This window comes from Helianthus annuus, chromosome 3 (genome assembly GCF_002127325.2).
Source record: "Helianthus annuus cultivar XRQ/B chromosome 3, HanXRQr2.0-SUNRISE, whole genome shotgun sequence".
NCBI classification, from domain to species: Eukaryota; Viridiplantae; Streptophyta; class Magnoliopsida; order Asterales; family Asteraceae; genus Helianthus; species Helianthus annuus.
Window position 1 is genome coordinate 161710193 of NC_035435.2, and position 6987 is coordinate 161717179.

Genomic DNA, 6987 nt, shown 5'->3' on the forward strand with positions numbered 1-6987 from the left:
TTCGACTTTAGACCTAGGACCTCAATTCTAGATCTTCCAATTGACCTATAGCTCATTGGCTAACGGTTTAGTATTGCGAGAATGTAAGTGTGGACTGTAAAAGAATAAGCCACATGTAAATTTTAAGGTTTACAATCAATAAAATCAACCATACAAGTGGTTGATTTGTTTAGAACCTACACAAGTGAAAGTAAGTAGACGAGTTGACTTCTTTGTAAGAATGAGATTACACTTGGTCACACATCAAACGTCAAAGTGTAATGCATTAAATTGTGAGTATAAATTATTATCAACCAGAGCTAATGAATCATGATATGGATAAATTAAATCCAATTTATTTTATTTTATTTTTATTATATATATGCTTGTTAAAAACTTAAACTATTAAGCTCGTCGGGGTGCCTCCGTGATGGCTCACGTGGTGGCATGGTGCTCGTGATCACACCGCCCCAAGTGATGTGATCATAGTGGTGATGGTGTGGCGGTATGATCATAGTAGTGATGGTGGTCATGGCCGTGAAACTTGTCAATGGTCTTTCTAACCGTTAATTTCATTAAAAAAAACAACATTAAAACATGTTGATGAACGGAGAAGAAGAGAAATATGCACGTTAGATGTGTTGATGAATGAAGAAGAAGATAATTTAAAATTTTTTTTGACACATTCAACCCTTTAACCTTCAAATAATTAATTCATTCAACTTTTAAAGTTAACACTATTAGCGCCTCTATTTTAAAACAACTTTTGTTTTTTTACCTTTCTATATTTTTATTGAAAAAATATATTAAACGATAACATTTCTATGTTCATAACATTTTTTTGTTTTTTCAAATTTATTTTATAAAATTTTAACATTTCTATGTTTATAACATTTTTTTTTAATTTTGTTATCTTACTTACTTTCTTTCATTTATTTAGTTTTTATATTTAATTTTATGTATTTAAAGAATGTTTTTATTTAATTTATTTTATATTATATTTAGTTAAATAAAGTGTTGGACATGTGATGGCGTGGTAAATGATGCAAGTGATTCAGCGATGGTGTGATAGAATTGGAGGGAATGAGGTTTCACTTGTGATTCGATAGTTATTTAGTGATAGGGTGATGAGTGTCATTTCCGTCTTAATTCGTGACAGGGGTGGAGGCAATGTATAAGTAGGGTTGTTCATTTTTATCCGAAACCTGAAACCCGACCCGAAGTTGAAGCCACCAGAACCCGAAGTAGAGAATACCCAAAAAACCCGAACCCGAATAACCTGAACCCGACCAACCCGAACCTTAAATGGGTTGGTTATCGGGTCACTTTTTCCCAACCAAAAACCCAACCCAAAAAACTCGAAATCTGAAACCCGAAAAAAACCCCGAACATTTAATGTCTTTTTTCAGTAGATGTGTTTTGGTTTAGAGTTTTTGGTATCTAAAACATTATGTTTTTGGGACATCTGAACATTATCATTGTTATGGGTCATTTTCTGAGCGTACATATCTTGATCAATATCCTGTTTCTAATTGTTTATTTGTGACCAGGATACTGGACGGGGATATTGCTAACTTCCTGGGCGATATCCTGAGGTTGATTGAATTAACCACGTGCAGGTTAAAGGCTGGGGTTTGCTAACGGTCAGATGGACTTCATCTCCTCAAGACTCGGGCATGTTTGTTATGGGAAAGACGTTGAACCTGAAAGAGTAGGTCTACAACGTTCGAGTGAGGAATATTCGCTGGATCCCGGTTATTTAGGATAGTTTGTTATATTTGTTTTACTATAAATAGATGGGGGCAGATCAGATTAAGGCACACAACTTTCACATTTTCAAACACTTTCTCTCTAGCTCTCTGCAAACACTACACACAAACACTTGTATTCAAATCACATTGTAACACCTAGTTGATTCGCTCTACATCCTGCACTGTATCCTGAAGTTTAAAGCAATAAGAAGAACAAGGCAGCTGCGATTGTCAGCTCCCGAGGTTTTATGCCGGCGATCTAGATTGATCAAGGGCTTTCCTCATACATCACGTGTCAACCTTTACTTTTCTGCTCATTGTTTGATCACAGATACAGCTCTATATCTTGAGCCGTATCCTGAAACTGTTTTCGCAAACTAACAAACCAACATATTTCTTACAAAGTATTACTAGCACACTACCTCACAAAACTAATTTGATCACTTAATTGCTTAGGTAAGTTTTGACCAAAACAATTTGGCGCTCACCGTGGGGCAAGTGGTGCTATTTTTGCTAAAAGCTTTAGTAAAATCATTATTCGGTTTTCTCTTGTCAAAACTTTTTTTCTAACTTATTTTCAATGGCTTCGAGATCAAACATGAGCTTCTCCACTATGTCCGCTACGACTTCTGCTACTACCGGTTCGGTGCTTCCACCACCTCCTCCAAGGATGCCAGTTTCGTCACAACCTCAGGATGTTATCCCTACTCGGAGTGTTCAGGGATCTGCTCCCGTTTTAGCCTTTAATGATGAAATTCTAACTTTATTTGGAAGTGTGCAGGAACAAATGAGGCAGCAACAGGAAACTAACCAAATGCTGTTAAGAGAAATACAACTCTTAAAAGCTAGCTCGAGTAGACCTACTGAAGAAACTGTCACTCCTATACAGCCCAGGGCTTTGAACTTGAGTTCCGCAGTTTACACTGAGGATAACAGGGGGAATATCGTCCCAAGCCATTCTCAGAATCATACCCCTGAGATACCCTCCTCGGTCAGAATGTCGACTGTGAGGAGTTCAAGATATGCTTCAGGATATGGCCAAAATCCTCAGATCGGTAATGTGTCAAATAATAATACTCTTGCTACTAACAACAATGGGTCTTTGCAGGATGCAGATGTGACGTCAACGTTTACCAGGGAGCTCCAGAAATTGAAGGACATGATATCCAGTGTACCTGGGGTGGTCCAGCCAATTCTGGAAGTATCCCAAGACAGCCACATGATATCCCGCTTTGCATATCCTATCTGTGATGCTGAAATCCCAAAAAGATTTCAGACTCCCAACATGAAACTGTATGACGGGACTACGGATCCTGAAGAGCATATTGCCCAGTAGAGGGAACGGATGGAAATCAATCCTATCCCTCCAGATCTCAAGGAAGCATGCTTATGCAAGGGATTCGGTTCTACCTTGACAGGATCAGCCTTAAAATGGCTGTTAAACGTCCCTCCTCACTCAATTACTTCGTTTGCTCATTTGGTTAATTTATTTAACAATCAATTTTCTTGTAGTCGGAGTTTTGAAAAACTAACCAGTGACCTTTACAGGATAACTCAAGGATCTCAGGAATCCTTGAGGGATTATGTGAACAAGTTCAGCCTAGAATCCTTGGATATCCCACATCTTGATGTTGCAACAGCTGTGCAAGCTTTTAAGATGGGGTTACAAAAGGATTCTCAGTTTTATCAGGATCTTGTAATGAATCCCTGTAGGAATTTCGACGAAGCTCGTAACAGGGCTTTGAGATATATCCGTTTGGAAGATGACAAGAAGATGCAAGAGAGGATGAATTCTACCTCAACCTACGAATCAACCAACAGGAAATCAGAATCCTCAAATAAGCCATATCGCTCCAAGCCATATGGCAGAAATGATAACAAGAGAGTGAATGTTGTTGAAGACGAGGATCTTGAAGAATATCCTGACTTATCTGAATACTGCTTTTCTGTTAATATACCTGAGTTAATGTATGTTATGCAGGGTTTAGGGGACAAAGCTAGGTGGCCTCAAAAGAACCAGCAGAAAGCTGATTGGAAGGATAAATCCAAATGGTGTGCCTTCCATGAAGACTTCAGACATATGACCGAGGATTGCATTGCTTTAAGGAAAGAAATAAGTTACCTGTTGAGCAAAGGGTATCTGAAGGACTTGCTGGGAAGAAAGAAAAATAAAGGGCAGGATCCCGAGAAGGATCCTGAACGAGCAGCATCACCCCCAGCAGATGCCAAGATAATTAACTTTATTTCAGGAAGATCCGACATTTGTGGGACTTCGTATTCGGCGCCTAAGAGACATGCAAAGGAAGCCAAGAGTGAAAGGGGAGACAAACCAGTCAGGATGACTACCCTCACAACTGATAAAGTGATCACTTTCGATAGTGGTGACAGGGATACTGTTCAGGATCCTCACCATGATGCTTTGGTAATAACATTATATGTGGCTAACCATTTTGTACGTAGGATATTGGTGGACAACGGTAGTTCTGTCAATATAATTCAGCTGGAAACATTGAAAAGGATGAATGTATCTCCGATGGACATTACTTCGAAGTCCACTGTGCTCGTTGGTTTCAGTGGAGAAGCTAGAAATACCGTAGGAGAGATAAAGTTACCAGTATATGTTGAAGGGGTCAACTCGATACAACGCTTCTGTGTGATGGACTCCTTATCCTGCTATAACATAATACTAGGCAGGCCGTGGATCCATGACATAAAGGCGGTTCCTTCGACTTATCACCAATGCATCAAGATTCCAACCTTTTGGGGGGTCGTCAAAGTTGATAGTGATCAGCAGGAGGCGAAGGAATGCTACACATCCTCGATGAAATCCTCGACCAAGCCTAATCCAGCATAGCAATTAAAGATGCGGGCCCGGGATACCTTGGAAGCTTCGGAGCAGGATGTGAAGAAAGTTATCCTGGATCAGGATAATCCTGATATCTCGGTGCTCGTCGGAACCAATATCCCTCGGGATATTGAAGAACAATTAACTGACTTTTTGAAGTGCAGGATGTCAACGTTTGCATGGAAGCATGAGGATATGACAGGTATATCCAAAGACATTATTACTGTTAGGGCTGGATTTTTACTATAAGTGATCCTTATACGTGATCCTAACCAGTGATCCTTGTCTCTTTGGCAGGCAGTGATCCTCAGCCGGACTTCAAGATCAGGATCATGGGACGTTATGGTGATCCTTATACTAACGGTCACCTTCGCTTACTACAATATTGTTTTGCAGGAACATCTAGCAGGATATGCTCTAAAGATCATGATCCAGGGACGCGTCTTCACAAATATGGCAAGAGCTAAATCAGAGATAGACGTTGTACGAGATATGGAAACATGGCTTGATATATGGGCAGCAATTTAGGCTAGATTATCTTTATTTCTAAAGGGGTAATGAGCTGATATCTAGTCATTTTACCTAAAATAGGTCACCCACACATGTATAAATACCACTCTTCTTCCTTCGGAAGAACAGACACGACATACGACACAACTCTCAAACACTTAGACACTCAGTGATCCTTGTACTCAGCTCATTATCATCCAAAGTTGTAATCATATTTTTGTTATATTGAAATTGGTGATCGGTAGTTGCCATCACCCGAGGTTTTTTATGCCGGAGATCATTCATTGATCAAGGGCTTTTTCCTCGTATAAATCATTGTGTCTTTGCATCTTAATCACAGAAGTGATCCTTTACCTTCATAGTTAACCAAGCATCATACCCCGTTTTCATAAAGTTTGGTTACATTATCCTTGTGTGATTTTTGACCAAAACAGTTTGGCGCCCACCGTGGGGCAATTGGTGCTTCATTCATAAGAAAATCTTTTGTTCGAAATCATTTCGAAGAGTTACATGGCTTCATCATTGAAGAACACGTCCACGGCGATGTCTGCGGTCACCTCATCACAGATCACCTTGCCTCCTCCACCGGCAGGATCTCAGAAAAATACTGAGAAGAGATCAACTCCCACTTTCTCTAAACCTCTATCTTCTTCTGCTATGAATTCTTCTATTCCCAGTACTAGTGATGTATTTGCTTTAATTTTGCAGATGAAGGATCGTATGCAACGGCAAGATGAATCTAACGAAAGGATCCTCAGGGAAATTGGAGATCTCAAAAGACAAAAGAAAGCAGCAGAGGATCACTCTCCACTGATGCCCAAATCTTTGAGCTTCGATACTCCAATAATCACTTCCCAGTCATCAGGGATCCCGGACGTTCAAATCCTAGGGGAGTCAAGAGGATCACGTCTCAACTCGGCAGCAATGACTCAGACATCAGATTCACATTTTCAGCCAATAGGATCCTATCCTCAGTACATGGGATCCTTCATGAATCCGGGAGCCTATCCGGGGGCACATCATTTTCAAGGATCCTACTTTATTCCAGGATCATTCCAGGGCCAAGGATCCTCCTTTGTTCCAGGATCATCCCAGGTTCAAGGATCCTCCTTCGTTCCAGGATCATCCCAGATACCAGGATCCTTACAGATGCCAGGATCCCTAAAAAGTTTGCAAACAGGGAGTCTAGATGTCCATCAAGGGGACTTCATTCCAATGCAGACCATTGCTTCCACTGGTCCCTCCGTTGTTCCAGAATCCCAGCAATATGGATTCCCTAACTTAAACCCAATGGGAGGTAACACTTTAAATAATTATCCTATCACTAACCATGGATTCATGCAGGATACAGGTACCAATCACGCTATGGCCAGGGAATTACAGAAACTAAAGGACATGATCTCAAGTGTTCCAGGGGTAGTCAAGCCTATCCCAGAGATTGCAGATGGAAGCCACAAGGTATCTCGCTTTGCACCACCAATTTGTGATGCAGAGGTGCCCAAAAGGTTCCATATCCCTACCATGAAGCTGTATGATGGCACAACGGATCCAGAGGAGCATATAGCACAATACAGGGAAAGGATGGAAATCAATCCTATCCCAGAAAAGTTGAAGGAAGCATGCCTATGTAAAGGATTTGGATCCACTCTTACTGGATCAGCTCTTAAGTGGCTGCTAAGTCTTCCCCCTTACTCTATTACTTCATTTGCTAATTTAGTTAATTTATTCAATAACCAATTCTCTTGTAGTAGAAAATTTGAAAAATTAACTAGTGATTTGTACAGGATAACTCAAAATAATAATGAATCATTAAGGGATTATATAACTAAATATAGTAAAGAATCCTTGGACATTCCCAACTTGGATATGGCTACGGCTGTTGAAGCCTTCAAAATGGGACTC